The 19,970-nt window shown below is 39.2% G+C and overlaps 2 long non-coding RNA genes across 7 annotated transcripts; both read left to right on the top strand.

Annotated features, from left to right (window-relative positions):
• The first annotated feature begins 5,064 nt into the window (after window positions 1-5,064).
• LOC125297021 lies at window positions 5,065-10,139 on the top strand. Of its 3 annotated transcripts, none has more exons than XR_007193922.1 (6): window positions 5,065-6,499; window positions 6,944-7,000; window positions 7,106-7,180; window positions 8,873-8,944; window positions 9,272-9,363; window positions 9,507-10,139. It is a non-coding gene; the product is annotated as an uncharacterized LOC125297021 (long non-coding RNA). The 3 variants fall into 3 exon arrangements; XR_007193921.1 differs by having other exon boundaries at window positions 6,941-7,000; XR_007193923.1 differs by having other exon boundaries at window positions 6,941-7,000; window positions 8,870-8,944.
• Window positions 10,140-15,250: 5,111 nt separating this feature from the next.
• On the top strand, window positions 15,251-17,387 carry LOC125297020. Of its 4 annotated transcripts, XR_007193920.1 has the most exons (4): window positions 15,262-15,463; window positions 16,173-16,244; window positions 16,407-16,527; window positions 16,862-17,387. It is a non-coding gene; the product is annotated as an uncharacterized LOC125297020 (long non-coding RNA). The 4 variants fall into 4 exon arrangements; XR_007193919.1 differs by having other exon boundaries at window positions 15,251-15,463; window positions 16,407-17,387; XR_007193918.1 differs by lacking the exon at window positions 16,173-16,244 and having other exon boundaries at window positions 15,277-15,463.
• The last annotated feature ends 2,583 nt before the right edge of the window (window positions 17,388-19,970 follow it).

Genomic DNA, 19,970 nt, shown 5'->3' with positions numbered 1-19,970 from the left:
TCAAATGAGATCAAATGCATTTCTTAGTATTCTGTTGTGACTGACTGTTTCCCTTCATATCTCCCTCTCACCCTTTTCTTCGTTCTAGTCAGTCAGACCATCAAGACTGAGCTTTGCAAACCAAGGGCCACTCTTTAGGTCACCAGCAGCAGTCAGCGATCTGACCTGGTCTCTGGTCTGGACAGCAGCCCTCTTGACAGAGGAACACACACACCAAGAGCATGTCTGACCAGTGTACCAAGGCAGTCAGATTCACAATGAGCTCTGCTGCTAAAGAAGCCGTCCTTTGGGGGTCAAGTGTCAGTGGGAGGTCTGATCGGTTGTCTTGGGAAGTCATTATGAACCTACCTGGACAAGGAATTGTACCAGGTGGTCATTTGACATGTTCTCCAAGACAACCTGACTGAGAAGCGATGCCTAAGTCCTCCTTCTCTGTCTCCTTTTCAATTGTTTTTTTTTTTGACGTCATATACAAAATATTTAAAATATATAAAATGTATCTGAGTTATCAGATTATAATTAAATTAGAGGAGGGTATAATGTACTCTATCTCTAATGCCAGGATAAACTCAGAGGATTTAGACAGTCCCCTGCATCAGAGGACTCAAGCAATGAGATGGAATGGGTATGTTCACCTGCATAACACACACACCCCAGTTTGACCAGAGATCTGTCAGATAAAATAGTTTCCACTTTTCAAACAGTTTGAATCTGAGCGCCCAATTACATTTCCCATACTAAAGCAGGCAACTAGAGATGAACATGAGGACATCACCAACATGCTGGAGGGACTGCATCTGAGTGAGGAGATGGAGTGGGTATGTTTGAGATCAAGGAACCTAGTCTGTTAGATAATCATGACTTTGAATCATAGTAATCATGGCTAAAATCCTCCTGTGATAAGATGTGTATCTGTGTTGTGTAAATGCAAAAAAGTCTAAACACATTATTGAATCAAGTTCCATATCAATAGGACTTCAGCTCCCAGTTATACGCCATCAGTCAACAATTCAGTCAGGTGTGATAGCAATAATTTTAATTGCCATGTGGCCCTTCTTCTGTTTAAAACAAAGACACCCTCCCCTCCCCCAGTGGAATGCTAATGTAGTGGTTCAAGGGCTACAGGTACACAGGACAAAGGATGTTACCTTGATATAATGTATCCATGTGTCATGAAATGTAAATGTATTCATGTTCGGTATCATTGTAATAGTCTCAGTCCAAGGATTGTAATGATTTGATTGTGATAATGTTTGGAACATTCTATAAGTGATATTTCTGATATATAAGATATCTCTCCTCATGCTATTCTGATTAGAATGGATAGGTGTGAAATAGGTGTGTGAGTAGGTGTGTCTGATGCCAACTGGAGAACCAATCATGTGGGCTTGTTTTGGCGCCATTTTCTTCTTTGTTTAAAGCATTTAAAAGTAACTAAACTGCAATGTTTGTCAGAATAAGACTTGGACTTAGACTAAGACTAGAAGGATGTAGAACGGAAGAGAGGAGAAGTTGGCTACAGGCCAACCTAGGCCTTCCAGGCCTGGGCTAGGCCTACATAGACCATAGACCATTTTTTTGTACCCTCTCTGCTTGTAACAGAAACTGTTTCCTGAGTTTTTCCTGAAGTTTGCCAGTCTAAGATTAATATTAAGTAATTATTCACCACAATTACTTTCAGGTGTTTGTCCCTCTTGTACATTTCTCAGACACCTCAGATGGGTCCTGTTGATGAGGTCACCCGATCATTACAGAGTCTGTGCTTGGCTCCCCAGGAAGAGCAGATGGACTGGGTATGCAGACTTTAAAACAGCCCTTTATTCAATTCCATACGTTTAATGAACCATCCCTCCACTACTCAGTCCTTCATGTTGACATTTGTTCACAGATGCCAGAAGATGCCAGCTGTGGCTTGGTAGAATCATTCCAGGGCCTGTCGCTGGGAGCAGTTGAAGACGAGATGGAGATTAATTTATGAGACAAGTGATCTAATTGTGTCCAATTTTGGACACGTCAAACCTGAGCACTGTAAATTTGTATTCTGTTTATATTGTACATATTTAGATGTTATGTATGTCTGGATTTATCCATTATGTCAAATGGAAATGTAATAAATGTATTCTGGTCGCACTATACAAATATGATATCCATTCTTCTGGGTTTCAAATGCATTCAAAGCATAAAGACTAGAATAGAAGCCACCCCACCAACAAAACTTGAGGTCAGGATTTTTTTTCTGGAGTTGTTCCAATGAGAAGTCTACATGCCTGATTAAGATGTGTTTGGGCCAATCAAATCATTTGGGCGGGCTTTATACAATGATGGACAGATGAACTACAGTGAAGTAGTCATCCACTAGCCTGACGGGCTAGCCTATATCATTGAAATGGATAGTCTGGAATCTAACCATTCACCTCGCTTAATCCAAGGGGCGGGCAGAGAATTGTCTTTCAAACTGACTAGGCATGCAATAGGCCAGCGCTACGACCATATCCGTATCCGGTCGGCAAAACGGCAAATACATCCTTCTTCGAAAGTAAGGACTTAAGTGCATTGTGTTGCTCAACTTTCAAAGAAAAGCACAAGTCCAACTCCTCCAAAGTGGACGCCGCCGATTCAAACAACCGCTCTTTGTTCGCCATAGCCACCTTTCTTGTTGTTCACAGTCGCAGGACTGTCGTTATCCTGTTAAGCCCGCCTTAAGACTCTCTAACAAAATAGAGCGCTGTGATTGGATGAAGTCCACGGCGTCAGCCAATAGAAATCCCTATGGTTTGATACTAGACGTACAGGCTGAGCAAATTAATTTGCCGCCGCTAGGGTGCGTCTAGATTTCTAGGCTAGTCATCCACAGCATCTGAGTGCGATTTTGTTTACTGCCGCTGGAGAAGGGACATGACAGACAGAAAACGATTAAGGCATTTGATATCCTCAAATGTTGTGGGTGGGGTAAAGGCAGGCTGGCCTTCAGGCTAGATTAAAACACACCCCATAATCAAATCCAAATGGTGTGTTACCAGTCTCATTTTCTGATAAGAATTCGATTCTGGCTTACATAAGACAGCAAAACTTCACGGTACCTGTGGAATTTACTTCATCAATAGCTTCCCATTTTACCCCTACACTGATGAATAAACTGATTTCAACTTATGCTATAAAAGATACTGCATGTTCGCTGTGAGAGAAGAGAGACATATATTCCAACAGGTCAAGAGGATCAGCTAATGCAGACTTGGTGTTACAGTACAGTAGCCTCTATGCCTGTCACCATAATGAAACAAGTTACAGATCAGCGCTCCTGATGGAGTCTGCAGCACTGGTCGCTTTAGCTTCTCCAAAGGCATGCTGTGTCTGATCTTGTCCCTAAAGCAGATTAGTGTGTGCTTGTTTGTGTGTAGTGTGTGTGGGTTTGGGTGTGTATGTGGTCTGCGAGCGCCTGTGGCACAAGAGCGATAAGATTCCCTTTCGATTCTTTTTGGTAGTCGACAGTTTCACTTGCTGCAGTGTTGTCCTCATGACAATATCTATTTGCTAGCACAGGAACAGGCACGCTCAACTCCAAAGATAAAATCCCTCTTTGGGTGAGAGTATTGAAAAAGACTCAAAGATAAAATCCCTCTTTGGGTGAGAGTATTGAAAAAGACTAAGAAAATAAAGTTGAAAACCGCACTCACAAGAGTTTGCTCTGATTGGACCATGTCTTCAACAAACGTTTTGGTTTACGCCCTAGGCAAACACGCTCATGATTACCAGGGTCAAAACATTTGTTGAAGCCATGGTCCAATAAAAACCTAAGAGCAGACTTTTGTGGGAGCGGTTTTCCAACTAATTTGTCAACTCCCTCTTTGCTCTCATCCTGGTATCCTGCATTACTGTTATCTACTGGTTATATTAATTAGCCTTTATGAACAGTCAGATTTTTTCCTGTAGGGTTTGTTTATGTTGCCTATCTGTATTTTATACATTCATTTGTATTCTTGCACAGTGCACTGGTAATCAACTTTCACTGTTCTCCTGCTACAAAAGTACTAAAGGAGACATGTCCATATTTAGATTCTTTTAGATTTATAACGTTTTTAAAACCTGTATTATGCCAAACAAGGAAAAGCAAAAAAAGAAAGGAATTCAAAGAAAAGAAGAAAAAAATGATAATGATAATAATTTGCAAAACAGCTGGATATGGATCATTACTGGCCATTCTGACTGATCTGTTCATTGCAGCTGAGGGAATCCACACAGGCCAATTCACCTATCACACAACCGAAACTTAATAATCATGTTTTGGTGAACTTGAAAAACTGGTTTGGATAGTTTTTTAGGGGATATTACAACTTCCAGATTCTAGAACAAGCATAATGCTTGACAAATTAAGAAACCTCTTCAACATTTAAACTTATATGGTTCCCCTCTTGTATAAAGTGGTGAATTATGAATCAATATGGATTGCCAAATAGAGAGGGTAGTAACCATAGTTTTCTTCAAAAAAACTTTTCAGTAAACTTTTCAAAATAAACCAACCATTCTTATGCATTGAGGCAATGTAATCATGGTTAGACTATGCTGAATATTTTAATTCAAACACATTTCATACCAAACATTACTTCATTTGTAGCCTGACGAGCCAGACCCACATTAAAATGTAGGGTCTGGGCACTTACCGTTCACAGTGCTCAGTCCGAGGGGCGGGATAATCAGTTGTCTTTCAAATTCCCTCTGCACGCAATAGGACAGTGGCATCGCTATGAGTCCCATGCGTTTCCCACCAGCGGAGCTAGTTGGCTAGTTCAAACGTTTGCCAACTTAAAAAAAGCTTAACTCGTGTCACACTGTTCGCCAACAGCAACATCCATCTTATTTGTTTTAAAGTAGCAGGGAATTCAAGCCAAACCGTTGCAACTCTGCCATCAATCATTATGTTAAGCCCACCTAACGACTCTATACACGATTTCATTGGCCTGATTAAGTTTCGATTTCAGGAGCTCACAAGCCAACGGAGAGTTGCTAGACTAGCGCTAGGGGCACGTTTAGATTTCTAGGCTACTTCATTTGAGCATCCAAGAGATTAATTTGAAGTTGATGATGGCCCTCTGGTAAGATTCACTTTCGATTCAACTTGTCGTGGGCTCATATGTAATGGAATCTGGAAAAAAAATTGATCAGGCATTTCCTCATAGCAAAGCTAGCCTATAATTACAGGTGACCGTGATCACACGATTCAGTTGTCTTCAGGTAATAGAGGAGCAGGTGTGAACCAGGTGAATCTCCAGATTTGGCAAAGGTAAGAACTATTTAAAGCATACTCAAGTTAAAAAGCAGGAATAGCCTTCAACACATTAATCTGGGTGCTGAATTTTTGAACAATTTATAAACAGTTTTGAATTAAGGGCAGCACTCATCAGTTGTTTTAAACCTGTTTAATGACCAACAAGCATACTGGAATTAACAAATTCTGTAAATCCAAACAAAACTATTATCAATTAGATTAGAACATATTAGAAGCTTATTAGATTCTGCAGAGCTTGTCATTCTACGAAAAGGGTACCATTTTCGTCCACAACACAAAGAGCCAAAGTGTGTTTGTAAAGCCTAAAGCTAATAATGCAAGGGTTCTTGTTAACATGATGTACAAGAAAATACTATTCTTAAAGACTAGTATCACACTATTTTTAACCATTTACTGTAGTGTATGGGCATTTCCTTGTGTCCGGGTTGAGCGACATGACATTTACCTCGTATCACCACATAAATGTTTTTACACTGTCATTGCTAAGCAATGATTTCTAATTGAAAGCATGCATGTTGAGTCAATAACTTGACCGTTATTGGATAACTAGAGCAATTTCACCCTAGTGGAAAAGGCACCCGTTTCATAAAATTACCCAAATATGTCTGGGGCAATGAAATGTTTGTATTAATTATTTACCATTAAGTTGCTTTGGATGCAATTGTCAACAATAACAAACTTAAATTAAACAATAGCGTGTGACAAATAGTATGTAAAAAAGACAATCTTATCACCAAATGAGAGAGCATTTGTATCTTTCAAAACAGACAGGTCATGCAGCGGGGTGACAGAGCCAGCTCCTTTTGCCAGCACCAGCTGCCTCTTCAACTACCTGAGGAGAATGTGACAGCACCGATGGTGATTTGACATATTAATATATGGGCAGGGATATAGCAATCAATATGAACAGATGTTTACAGACTTTCCTTCGTTCAGGAATTGAGCTTTCGGTTCCAAAGGAAGTCATTTCTGGCAAGTCTCAAACAAGCTGTGGCGACTTGTTCAGGATGACTGAGCCGTGCTGACAAAGCCACATTCTACAGAGGCCAAGGCCCAGATGGACCTGGGCCCGGTACTCTGGGCCTTGGTGCTTGAGGAATGTGGCTTTTAGCAATCTCAGTCGATCTGGCTAAGACGCCACAATCTTGCTTTGAGCTTTGCCGCAACAGAGTTCTTTTGGAGCGAAGTCTCAGCGCCTGAGCAGTCATCTCAAAGGTAGGACTAAAGTCTTCACCTGAAGCACTTTTCTCTTGCTCTCTTCAGACATTTTGATGAGATATATCCATAGTATTTGACATAATGACAGCAATTTGTTGTTCATTGGAATGTCTATCATAAAATAACATCTAATACAGTGGAGTAGCTTAAATCTTTATCTATGTTAATATTGAGTCATTGTGACCATAACATATTTACAATGTGTGTCTCCCTTCTCTCTCTTTTCTCTTGCTTTTGATGAGATATATCCATAGTATTTGACATAATGACTGCAATTTGTTGTTCATTGGAATGTTTATCATAGAATAATATCTGATACAGTGGAGTAGCTTAAATCTTTATATATGTTTGAGTAGATCATGTATAAAAACCAATAACAGAAGAAGCTCTGATTAACCGTACTAGGCAGAGGATAATCTCCTTCCTCTGTTGTACCAGAAGGAATGGAGAACATCCACACAGTACCTCTCAGAAGACTCCAAGTATGAGATGGAATGGGTATGCTAGACCACATAGTTGTTATCATTCATCTATGATCAAACAGTAGATTGATATTGAGTTATTGTGACCATAACATAGTGTGTATCCTTTCCCATCAAAAAGCAGGCATCAGAAGATGTCCTTCATGACACAGTTGCCATGTTACAGAGAGTCCACCTGACTGACGAAATGGAATGGGTACGTTTATTAGGCAGCCTGGGTGCCACCAATCACAGAGCCAGGAGTGTAGAGTGCCACCAATCACAGAGCCAGGAGTGTAAAGTGCCATCAATCACAGAGCCAGGAGTGTAGAATTCCACCAATCACAGAGCCGGGAGTGTACTGCTAGGGACTGTGTCAGATATGGGTCAGTTTACACTGGCCAAGGAATGTGCCATAGACATACCATAAAACTAACATCTTCAGTCCCTCCAAAACTACAGCATATTAAGTAAAGATAATGTAAGTAAGGGAAGAGATGGAACATACATCTGTTTACAAACTACTCTCTTATATCAGCTCTCAGTACAACTATGTGTACTGTCTATACAGATGTAGCACCCACCATAAGGAGAGAGAGAGAGAGAGAGAGAGAGAGAGACACTGCACACAGGGCAGCTCTGATAGTTACATGGTCTTTTTGGGACAAAAAGGCCAGATATCCATGCTCATCTCATATAAAAATAAATGCTATTATTTCTTTTAGATTTAGCAAGAAAGGGTCAAATCCATGGACATGAATAACAGACAATGCTAAGACAAATAACCATACAACGCCCACCTTGGATAGCTGTTAGTCAGCAGCAAAGAACAAAGCAGTTACAATCACAAGAGCTGTAATATGGAATAAGCAAATTAAGTGATTTTATAGCACCCCACACTCTACTACAGAGTGTCCTAAGATATTGCATATATTGAAGATATTGTCCTAAGAGTAACACGTCACACTTTAGTTCAATTCATCATGGAAAAACCCAACAAGCACACAGTGAATGAAGAGCTCATTACTGTAATACATTTTAAAACAATTATCGAAAAATCTTCCACCATTTTCTGGCATTTTATCGATCAAACAACTAATCGATTATTCGAGAAAATAATCGTCAGATTAATCGACTATGAAAATAATGGTTAGTGGCAGCCCTACACCCAACCTAAAACCGCATGCATGGCTGGCCAGCTAGAAAAGTTACACCTTAACCCACCCTTGAGCAGTTCGCAAACAAACAAAATAAATAGACAGAAGCAGGTCTAAAACAAACAAACAAAATAAATAGACAGACGCAAGTCTAAAACAAACATTGGTCAGTAATGATGCGCGGAACCACTGGGTCTGCAAGAAAATAAATGTTTCCTGCGAGTATTGTTTTAATGAATCAGCTGATGGTGTACACAAAGTACAATATATACAAGCCTGTGCGAAAAGACAGAGAAGATGAACATAATAAACACGCATCAACCCCTCTACTGTCCAGGTAAATACCCCACACACTTTGGTTATGTGATTATGTACAAAGAAAACATACCGCTCTCTGAGGAAACCAGCTGTCTTTCCTGTTTAGTCGGCCCCGCTGCCTGATCCACCTCTCAAGCGCCACAGAAAATCTCAGAGCTCACAGTAAGACGAGAAACACTTTCTCCACACCGCGCTTCCCCAGCCTGGCACACCTTGCCTTCGTAAACAGGTGGATTAGGACCGAGCGGCCTCTTCCCACTCCCCTTAAATAACCCCATGCCATCAGGTAAAAAAATAAAACCTGCCCCCTTTTATAGCGTAGCAGTCGCACCAAATAATTACTGGGTATACAGGGGCACACTAACACACAGAGACAACTGTTTGTTTAAACTGTGAAATGTTTACAGATCATCTGATCACATTTTCCTAAGCAGGCAACTAGGGATGAACATGAGGACATCGCCAACATGCTGGAGGGACTGCATCTGAGCGAGGAGATGGAGTGGGTATGTTTGAGATCAAGGAACCTAAGCTGTCCATTCAACCACCTAAAGACTAAATCATGACAAAATCTGACAAATAAAACATCACAAAAAAGGACGAAAGATCCTACTAACCAACACCATATCCTAATAGCTCCTGCACTTTCTGCTTGTAGCAAAGCGTCTCTGATGTTTATTATACAGTGCTATATAGACTGGAGAGCTTCTCTCAGCAGCCCCAAGTGATGCACCAAGTGATGCACCATCGATATAGTGTGTCAGCCCCAAGTGATGCACCATCTGTATAGTTCAACTGTGTGTTTGATCCTCCTGTACATGTCCTGATCTCAGACACCTCAGACGGATCCTGTAGATGACGCCACCCAGAGGGCTGACAGACCTCAGCTGAATCACTGAGGAGGAGATGGACTGGGCATGACGGGGTAAGTCAAACACATTCTTCATTCCAAACAGCTCATTCTAAAACAGTTTTGTTCAGTTGCACGACAATAATAATAAATAAAAAAAGTCTATGTAGAATATTGGCCTATACATTGTCTGCATCTTTAGAAACCATATTTTACAGGCGCCTAAGGATTCTTCCAGTGACTTGGCAGAACGTCTGCAGTGCCTGCCGATGGGAGCGGAGGGAGAGGAGATGGAAAATGCCGAGCGTGACTGTGGTGTTCCCTATTTTCACCGTTTGAAAGACCAGCAGATCACATCTCCAGTGGACTGTAAATAATGTACTTAAAAGTGTAAATTGTACATCTGACACTGTGAACCATATTGCTGAGTTTAAAACGGCTCTAGTAGCCTCTGGGCTCTCATGCTCACAGTGACTTTTCCTGCTTGTGAATTATAACCTATGATTTGATGATGTTTGTTTTTATAATGTATATATGTGCATGTATGTATGTTTACTAATAGACGGGTGGTGGTGGTGGTTGTACTGGATCAAAGTAAATGTGACATACATCACTTCATCGATGGCCTGTTTTCAGTGATCTGGTGTTCACAATTATAACATGTTTACCTACACTGAATCTATCTTTTGGTAATACAATCACACATTAAAGGTGCTCTGCCACACAAAACAGCTACCTCCTTCGTCAGCTCTAGCCACTAAAAGAAATAAGCGGAGAAATTAGGGCAATTGCAAAAGTTCTTCAGATTGACGTGGAATTGATGAGCTCATTACTATTCATGAGCTCGCCCAGTTGAGACCATGCCCACAAAATTCGTTTAGCTCTGTGACTGTTTTAGTAGGCCTATGCAAGGATGGCTGAATGTCAACGGTCTATGCACGAATAGAACTTCAACAATGCATTTTGCCCAAGAACCCAGACTTAAGGATCATGGCTTCAGTTTATTTTTTTGGAACAATGCTATAGGCTTTGCAAAAAGGTTGCTGTTGAAGCCTGGAGCAGTAGGCTACCATCGCAGCAGTCTACGACCAGTGCCCGTAAGTAAAACGTTACGGTGTGTTTCCACACACCGAAATTCGCCCTGGTTGGGCGAAATGAAAGCGAATCGCCGAGTAGTCCAGGCAATCTGTGAGAAAAAATCACCCAACCCAAAACTAATTGCAACAGAAATGATTTTTGTTGTATTCAGTTCATGAAACCTTCCCATATCACATACCAAAAGTCCATGAAAATCCAAGTGGTGGAACATTGTCAAAATTGGAATTATTTGTGCATAGGTCAATGGCGAAAAGCTGCACCTGTGGCAGTTTTATTGAACTTTCATAGTACAGGGGATATGTGAAAATTAGGTCAAATTCTTTCATATAAGCATGAAACTTGGTGAACTTGTACAGTTTGGAGCCCTGAACATTTTCAGATATGAAACCATTATCAAAAAACCCTAATGATCGCCATGGCAACTATTAAATGTTCCATTATAACTGAATTACGCCTATATTCTTCATTATATCTCCTGAACCAAACATGGTATCTCAGAACAAGTGATGCCTACAGGGATGAGCAGTATTTATTGTACATGTATTCCATATTTCAAATACAAAATATATTGTATATTCGTAATTTGTATTTGACTGGGTTGAATAAAATGACTTTGTATTTTGTATCAAAATACTTTATAGGTATGTATTTTTGTAGTTTAAAATATTGACAAATATTTTTGGTAAAACCAATACTTTTGGTGATGTGATGACATCATAAAAGTGCAAAACAATGAATGTAGCCTCTGACTGGTGCTGACTTTTGCCCACACTTGTGATAATATTGAGATTCAGGAAGATGATCCAGTGCAAGTTGAGTAACTTTAGGCGGGTCAATATAGGGTTCAACATAGAAAAAATTGATACAAAAGTTTTTTTATGGATTCTGGTACTGTTAGACATGCTAAATAACATACTAAAAATCTAGTAAAATCTGACCTTGAGAAATGGGTCATTTGGGGGCAGAAAGGGGTAATTTGGGGGCAGCCGTGGCCTAAGGTTTTACACTACCTAAAACGCATTACGCCACTGACCAAGAAATACCTGGTCAGAAATCCATGGCGAGTTGTTTATATGTTATTTTAAGAGTGCATTATCAACAGTGATGGGTGGGTGCACAACTACACCTTGCTTTTCTCGTCCACAGGAACGTGCACCAGCGCACATCCATAAAAACATTATAAATTACACGATTACAATGGGGAACATAATTATAATAAAGATATCAGGAAATACGTCTCACAATGAGTAGTTATTCACCATCATTTTCAAATTGTTAATGACAATTAAAAGTGAATAGGCGAGAGGCACATACAGTATGGAGCACAGCTGAAGACGCACTGTCACGAGATGTAAGCAACTCCTCTGCAGGATAAATGTCCTTAGGTTTCTTATTTAGTCATTTAAACACTATTGGGGTAAGTGTTGCCTTTTTCAGGCTATTTTGTCAATGGTAACCTATTGTCAGTCAATAGTGAAAGTAATTAACTGTGTATAACTGTTTTGTCGTTGACTATGACACCACGGAGAAGTTAGTTTCACTTTGCCAATGAGTTCAAATAATACACGAGTGCAGATGCGTTTATAGGCTGTACTCTGCTTGGTTTTAGTAAAGCATTGTTTAGTGGAATACCTGTTCCATACGGTCTCGGGTGCAAGCTGATTCCTTCAACTGCGCCGCTGACTATCAAAATACCGATGCGCTTTTTGAAGTCGCACTGCTTGCTGTTAAAGAGAATGACAGTATCACTCTCATTGGTTTAAAGGATGTTACGCCCAAAACACACCCATGACTAATTAAGAAACATATAGATCCACCATTTTGCGCCAGATGCCGGACTTTTGAAAACAAAACCACCCCCAATGTGGACTGGACAAACCCCTAAGCTATTTGATAGTGACCATGCGTATTAGACAAATATAGCCCTATATCTCAATTACTATTCAGCCCACAGGGGTGAATCTGAGGACAAATGATGGTCAAATGAAATAATAATATGATTTTAAATGTTAACATTGAACATTTTGGAATGCTCTACCTTTTTCAGCGATATATTAAAATCAATGTGTTTTAATACAGAGTAAATGCAAAACAGGAATATGTACCATGTCCAAGGCATGGAGGAAGATAATACTTAACTGGTATTATATCTCATCTAGAGGGCATATGCTTTTAGAAAATTAATCTGTTTTCCCTGGACATTATCGGCCAAAATGTATCCACTTTACACTAGATTCACCTTTGCAGAATAGAGGGCAATGTATTGTGCATGGCATGGAGAAAGATGGGAAATGTCTTGAATTGTGTAATGTCTCATCTAGAGGGTATATGCTTTCAGAAAATATATAGTTTAGGGTATTTAATCTGTTTTCCATAGACAGTATAGGCTAAAATGTATCCGCTTTACACTAGATTCGCCTATACAGAATAGAGGGCAATGTATTGTGCATTGCATGGAGGAAGATGGGACATGTCCTAATTGGTGTCACATCACTTCTAGAGGTTATATGATTTCAGAAAATATATAGTTTAGAGTATTTAATCTGTTTTCCATAGACAGTATAGGCTAAAATGTGTCCACTTTACACTAGATTCTATACAGAATACAAATGTATTGTATACAGAATAGAGGGCAATGTATTGTGCAATGCATGGAGGAAGATGGGACATGTCCTAATTGGTGTAACATCACTTCTAGAGGTTATACAGTATGCTTTTAGAAAATATATAGTTGTATATGATGTTTAATTTGTTTCTCTTAATAGTGCAGGCCAAAATGTATCAGCTGTTCACTTGATTCGCCTATACAGAATAGAGGAGTATGTATTATGCATGGTATGGAGGAAGATGGGACATAAGTTGATTAATGCTATATTTCATGTACAGGGCATATGCTTTTAGAATATGTATAGTTTTGGCTGTTCTATGATTTTGGTAAAACCATGACCCATGCATAGGCATGCATTTTAATTATTAATCTTAAACTATATTTATTAGTATAGCAAGCACCTTTTGCCAGACGTCACAACAATAGTCACCTCTTTGGAGGCTAGTTGCAGTTATCTGCACCTTTCTGTCGAATTTGGACATTATCATGTCCATCTTTAACTTTACAATTTTCCTTCATTCATTCACTTACATAAACATGCTGTGCTGTCTGATTACTGTTTTAGCCAAAATTGTGCAAAGTAAAGAGGCATCATACAGGCCCCTCTGATTGGACAGACAGTCTCTCAGTCAACCCCCGGGCAAGAGGTCAATTACTATAAGTCTTGGAAAATGATGGACTGATACTTGTGATATACTGTATATGATTCAGTGACCTCTAAATCAGACCACCAAAAACACTTTCCTAGGCTTAATAATGCTTTTAAGTTAAAACTATGTGTTTGTACAACTTTAACATTGTGGAACACTTACATGGCTCTATTTAAAGACTCAACAACCATTTCCAGTTGGCAACAAACCAGTCTGAAATAAGCCTGAGAAATGTACTAACTCTTTGAAAATAAAAGAATGTTCCTCAACAATGCAATATTCTAAAATTCCATGTTAAGTTAGATGGGGTCAGATATTCTTTAGAATGCTTATTCTACAACATTCTAATTACAGTTTTGTCAGTATTTGCTGAAGGATAATGCATAAAACAACCCTCATTTTAACATATTTCCACCAACTGGATTTTCATGGACTTTTACTATGGTGTTTAGATCATCAATTGAAATATAAAAATGTGAAAATAAATTCTGTTGCAATTAGTTTTGGGTCAGACCTCACTTTGCCTGGACTAGAGGCAGGCGAAACAAAGTTGGCCAAAGTTTAACTTTATTTAAATGAGGACCATTCGAGAACCAATCAGGTCCGCGTATTTGTGTTTGGAGGCGGGAGTTACAAAAAAGTCTGACCAAGATGGCGGAGACTACCTGAGATGTAACACGAAAATTTTTATGTGATTAAAATGTTTCTACACGAACATTGGCACTTGGATCAACACGAATTGTGGTTTATATGCCACACGAACTTAGTCAGAGCACATACACCACTAAATAGACCACTATATATGTTAGTTTAAGCACTCAATCTTTTTAGCTAGCTGACAGGCGAAATGCTAGTATTTTAGGACATTGGATTGCATTGTAAACCTAGCTAGACAGCTAGGCTACATGCTGCAACACAGGTATGAAATATATTTTGTCTTATTGACCGTGTTGTTTCTATGAACATGAATTGTTGTTTATAGGCAACATCAACTTAGTCGAGGCATAAAGACCCCTGGATATCTTCATTAAGTACTTAAACGTTTGAACTAGCTGATTAGCTTAATTAGCTCGCTTGCCACCACTGGCTAGACACTGCAGTTTTCACTGACGGTTTCGCCGTCACGCCCCCGAGGCGAAATTTCGCTGGCTGAAAATCGCAAGGTGTTTCGCTGTGTGGAAACCCACCGTTATTGTCAACTCAAGGAAGTGCTACAGGTTTAATGAACTCGCTAGCCTAGGTTTTATTTATGCACATTTGGACAATGCTAGCATTGGCTAGCCAAGCAAAGTTCATGCCATGAAGCTAAAATTAGTTGATAACAGCGACCATCGCGGCAGTCTACGGCCAGTGCAGTCCGTAACTAAAACGTTATTGTCAACTCAAGAAAGTCTTATGTTATACAGGTTTAATGCACTCGTTAGCCTAGCAGGTTTTATTTATGCACATTTGGACAATGCTAGCACTCGCTAGCCAAGCTAAGTTCATGCCATGAAGCTAAAATTAGTTGATAACGGCTGTCATGTTATGGAGGAAACCTACTAGCTGTTAGCCAATCAGAGTCAAGCAGCTTAGCTAGTTGAATATTAATGAGAACTGGTGCAAATCGAGCTGAGTCTTTATGCAGGCTTTCAATACCACGCTAGAATGGCTTGAAACAGAGCCATAGAGAGAAAGAGTTGCGACAGTCCCATTGGACTCCGTTGTACGCTTTTTGCCGCCTACTTCCGGGGTATGCAGCCTCGCGTAGTTCCAAAAAGCCATTCTATGGCGTTGGACATCATTCACTTCCATTGCTGACTGTCGAGTAACTTCTGAGGTAAGTTGATTAAATAGCTACCTGTTTTGAATTGTCAACTGTCTATATTGTATCATAGGCCCTTTATGATGCATATACTGATCTTTTGTTGTATGTACACAGCGTAATTATATATATATATTTTTATCTTGGTAGACGACCGATTGCCTGCTAGTTTGTTAGCTTGACTTGCCTTCTGTGAAGGTAACGTTATATCCAGGGGTAAATTGATTAAATAGCTACCTGTTTTGAATTGTCAACTGTTTATATTTTATCAGAGGCCCTTTATGATGCATATACTGATCTTTATTTGTATGTACACAGCGTAATTATATATATGTTTTGATTGCCTGCTAGTTTGTTAGCTTGACTTAAGCCCTCTGTAAAGGTAACGTTAACGTTATATCCAGGCGTAAATTCATTAAATAGCTACCTCTTTTGAATTGTCAACTCTGTATATTATATAAATAGGCCCTTTATGGTGCATATGCTTATATTTATTTGTATGTGCACAGTGCAATTTATATATATTTTCTTAACTTGGTAGACAACCCGATTTTCAGTCATTGCCTGCTACTTAGTTATCTCGATTTTTTGAGCTGTGAAGAAGGTATCGCTACACCAAAAATTACGAAGTTAAGTAGTGAATCTCTGACATATTTTATTTGGTAAATTATTGATGTTAGATTACTAGGATCATTAAGGTTGATTAAGGACGGTTTTTTTTTAGGTTGTATCTGCTGAACCTGGCGGTGTTAGCTAGTCAGCTGAGTACTGTGTATCTGATGCTAGTAGAAATAAGGTTTGTTTAATTACACCCTTGAAAGGGCTGTTGGATTGCATGTAAGAATACAAATTATTTGACACAAAAAATTATCATAAGCCATAATGAGCTTTAAAATGTTTATTACTCAGACAGTAGTGTGACTAATTTGTTTCTATTGCTGGTCCCGGTCATTTGCAGGTTTTTGCGGCTGACCATTGTCATCCATATTTTCATGCGATCTTTGTCCTTGGGGAAGCCATACATGCGGTAACCCTTCTCGGACCGATTGGTGCATCCAAATGCTGCACAGCCAACCATGGTATGACCACTGATTTACAAAATGATAGTTGTAACCAATGAACCACGACACCATTGAACATCACAGAGAGCGGGTGACAACTTTTCCTCAACCACCTGCCCTCTGACTTTTGAGAATAGGTCAGAGGTCAGAGTTCATAACCAAACAAGGATCCTCCCTCCCTCTCTCTCCTCAACCACTTTTGAATTTGCTCAGGGCTATTATAAGTGTGGTAAAGTATAGTATATTTGCGACGTTATAATATGTTGTGAATGGTTTGCCCTATATATAGTGTTACCTGCTGTGTCCATTGTTGAATCTATTATCGCCCTATTTCGCTTTATCTGCTTTTTAGTGTCCAGGACACAGATGAAGAGGATGTTAGTATGCGTTGTCGAGAGGAACTGCCCTACAGTGACTGGCCATAGTGAATAGTGGAACTCCACAGGTGTGAGTCTGATGTATGCAAGAGAAAGTATTTTCTAGGCAGTCCTGAGTGAACTGGCTTGTTAGAATATATTTGTGCCCCTGTCTCAACAGAACTTGCTGGACCACCAGTATCGTTGTTGTGGCCACTGTACGTATGTTTGTTGATATTATTCATGCTTGTTCCTTGTTCATGCTTGTTCACATTTTTTTTGTTCCACACTGTTCATTTTTATCTTATGCCAGGTACCTTTATTATGAATGTTGTCCTTCCTTTCAGCCCTGATGCATTCTGAAGCCTGATGTATGTGGAGGATTTCTTTTTATGTATTAATCACTTATAATATTCCTCCCTGTTCCTTCACTTTGTTCTTGTTTTTCCAGTTAGATACACACACACACACATCTTGTTGTCTCACTCAGTATTTTTTATTAAACAATATTTGATTCATTTATCCAAGCTTAATGAGTTGTTATTCTTTAATATATTTGATTCTTTGTGCATGGCTTAATATTAAAATTATCATGGTTGTGTGGTCAACTCCTGCCTCATCAGAAGAAGTGGGTGTAAATGCTGAATGGACTGTTCTTTCTCAAAAAAGTACAACGGAGTCCAATGGGAGTGTCGCCTGTCACTGTTCTCTATCACTCTCTCTGCAGCAAACCTTACTCTTACTCTGTGCATTAACCCAGAGCCGTAGAGAAAAATCTTAATAGCTCTGCACTTACCTATAGACCCAAACATATAAGCATAATGCTTTTGATAATATGTGAATGGCTTAATCTTAAAAATATGTTTTTAGTCTTAACATGATCATGTTTCACGTTGTGGTCTGGGGGTGACCACTTATCAGAAGTGAGCTAGCTGCTAGGCAAATGCTGAATGGACCACGGCAGACGCTAGCACGAAGGTAAGCTAATGGCTGAATCGAATTTATAAGCAAAATCACGGTAATCAATAATACAGCCCAGTTATGATAAAATGAAAATCATGAGACATCTGTCATCACATGAATGATATGGAAAAGAAAAACTTAAGTTAGAGCCGTTCTAGCCTGTACTTCTGTCCATGCTAACATGAACATAAGCTTTTCCTCCAAAAAATGTAAAACGTATCTAAGTAATATACAGCTTTTTCGTTGTCACCCTGCCTCTCAAAAGGCAAAACTGACATTAACAAATATGTAATCATGCAATAACAGCTGAAAAAGTAGTAGGGTGTATGTTTATATATATATATTTACCGTTAAATAACGCAATCGCTGCTGTCTGTCCCATAGAAGAACATGACAGCCAGCGTATGTTTTGGAACTATAGCGGTTTACACGAACCACGTGACTGCACTGGCGGTGACATCAAAGAGTGTCGCAACTCTTTCTCTCTATGGCTCTGGCTTGAAACAAGGTAACCAAGGCATGTTTTCCACAGAAAATGTTACAGAGTCCATGGTAGAACTTCAGACATTACCACAAAGTAATGAAATACGTGTGGCAGGGCATCTTTAAAAACAATTTATCATTTGCAAAAAGTTTTATTGATTCCAGTGCCATCAGAAAAGAGACATAAGTGCCCCAGAAAAGCTAGATATAATAATGTATAATAATTTACCATCCTATCCTGCCCCAATTCTTTCAAATGTCTATTCTCAATAAAGTTTCATTAGTTTCTAACAGAAGGAATACACAGGGAATTTCAAAAGCATTAATCATAAACTTACAAATCTTATCATGTATTGAATAATCATAGCAAACATGAAGTCATGACAAAAAAAAAGGCCACAATAACATGACTTATTGAGTGGGATATGTCTATGCCAGAAATACATAAGCATCAGCATCCTTAATCCTAAACGCTGGATAGAGTGGTTCAGTAAAACGGGCCTTGAAAGTGTGCAGATGGATCAGGGTGTCTGAACAGACACGAGAAGGTTAGAGTACCAGCCTCGCAATCCAGGAACACCCCCACTGTGGCTGATGTGGGTGACGTTGCTGGTATCTCAGTTGCCACATTTTTGTACCAGGCAGTGTAACCTTCATCATGGCAGGTCAGACACCATGACTTCCCATTGGTTCCCAGCACACAGTCTGCACCCCTGCCCATTCCCAGTAACGACGACCAGATAGGCCTTCGTTACACGTCACTTGGGAATTGGAGCCACGAAATCGGTCAGGATGGTCAGGATGGCATGGGGAGGAGATATGAACTCATGATAGGGGCTAGGGAGAGCATGGGGAGGAGATATGAACTCATGATGAGGGCTAGGGAGAGCATATAGAGGAGAGTATGAGCTCATGATGGGGGCTAGGGACAAGAAATGTGATGCTGATACAGTGCAACCGGAAAGTTTTCAGACCCTTTCAAGTTTTCCACATTTTGTTATGTTTATGTTTCAGATTCATCTTAAAATGGATTTAAATGTTTTTTTCTCATCAATCTACACACAATGTTCCAACACTCCACAAAAAACAGGTGTTTGGAGTGTTTCTTAAATTTATATAAAAAAGACTGAAATATTCCATTTACATACAGTAAGTATTCAGACCCTTGGTTGTGACACTTGCAATTGAGCTGTGGTGCATCCTATTCCATCAATGGTCCTTGAGGCGCCTCTACAACTTGACCGGAGTCCACCTGGGACTAAATGAATTTACTAGACATTAGGAGAGGTATACATCTCTTTATATAAGGTCTGACAGTTGATGGGTTGATGGTGTATGTCAGAAGGAAAAAAGTATATATATATATATATATATATATATATATATATATATATATATATATATATATATATATATATATATATATATATATATATATTCAAATTGGTATTTAATTCCTTGATTATGATATATGTTAATTCCATAATTTTATATTTAGGCTAATATCCATCACGAAAAGCAATAATAATATAAGAAAAAAAAAAAATGCAATTAATCAAACTCGAATCAAACAAACAAATCTTGAATCCTGATTTTTTGCGCTGTTGTGCAGCATTAATATGATAACAATAAGACATTTTTAACCCTGACTGACTTCTA

This window comes from Alosa alosa, chromosome 7 (genome assembly GCF_017589495.1).
Source record: "Alosa alosa isolate M-15738 ecotype Scorff River chromosome 7, AALO_Geno_1.1, whole genome shotgun sequence".
NCBI classification, from domain to species: Eukaryota; Metazoa; Chordata; class Actinopteri; order Clupeiformes; family Clupeidae; genus Alosa; species Alosa alosa.
Note: the sequence above shows the minus strand (reverse complement) of the source record. Positions and strands in the feature narration are given on the sequence as shown.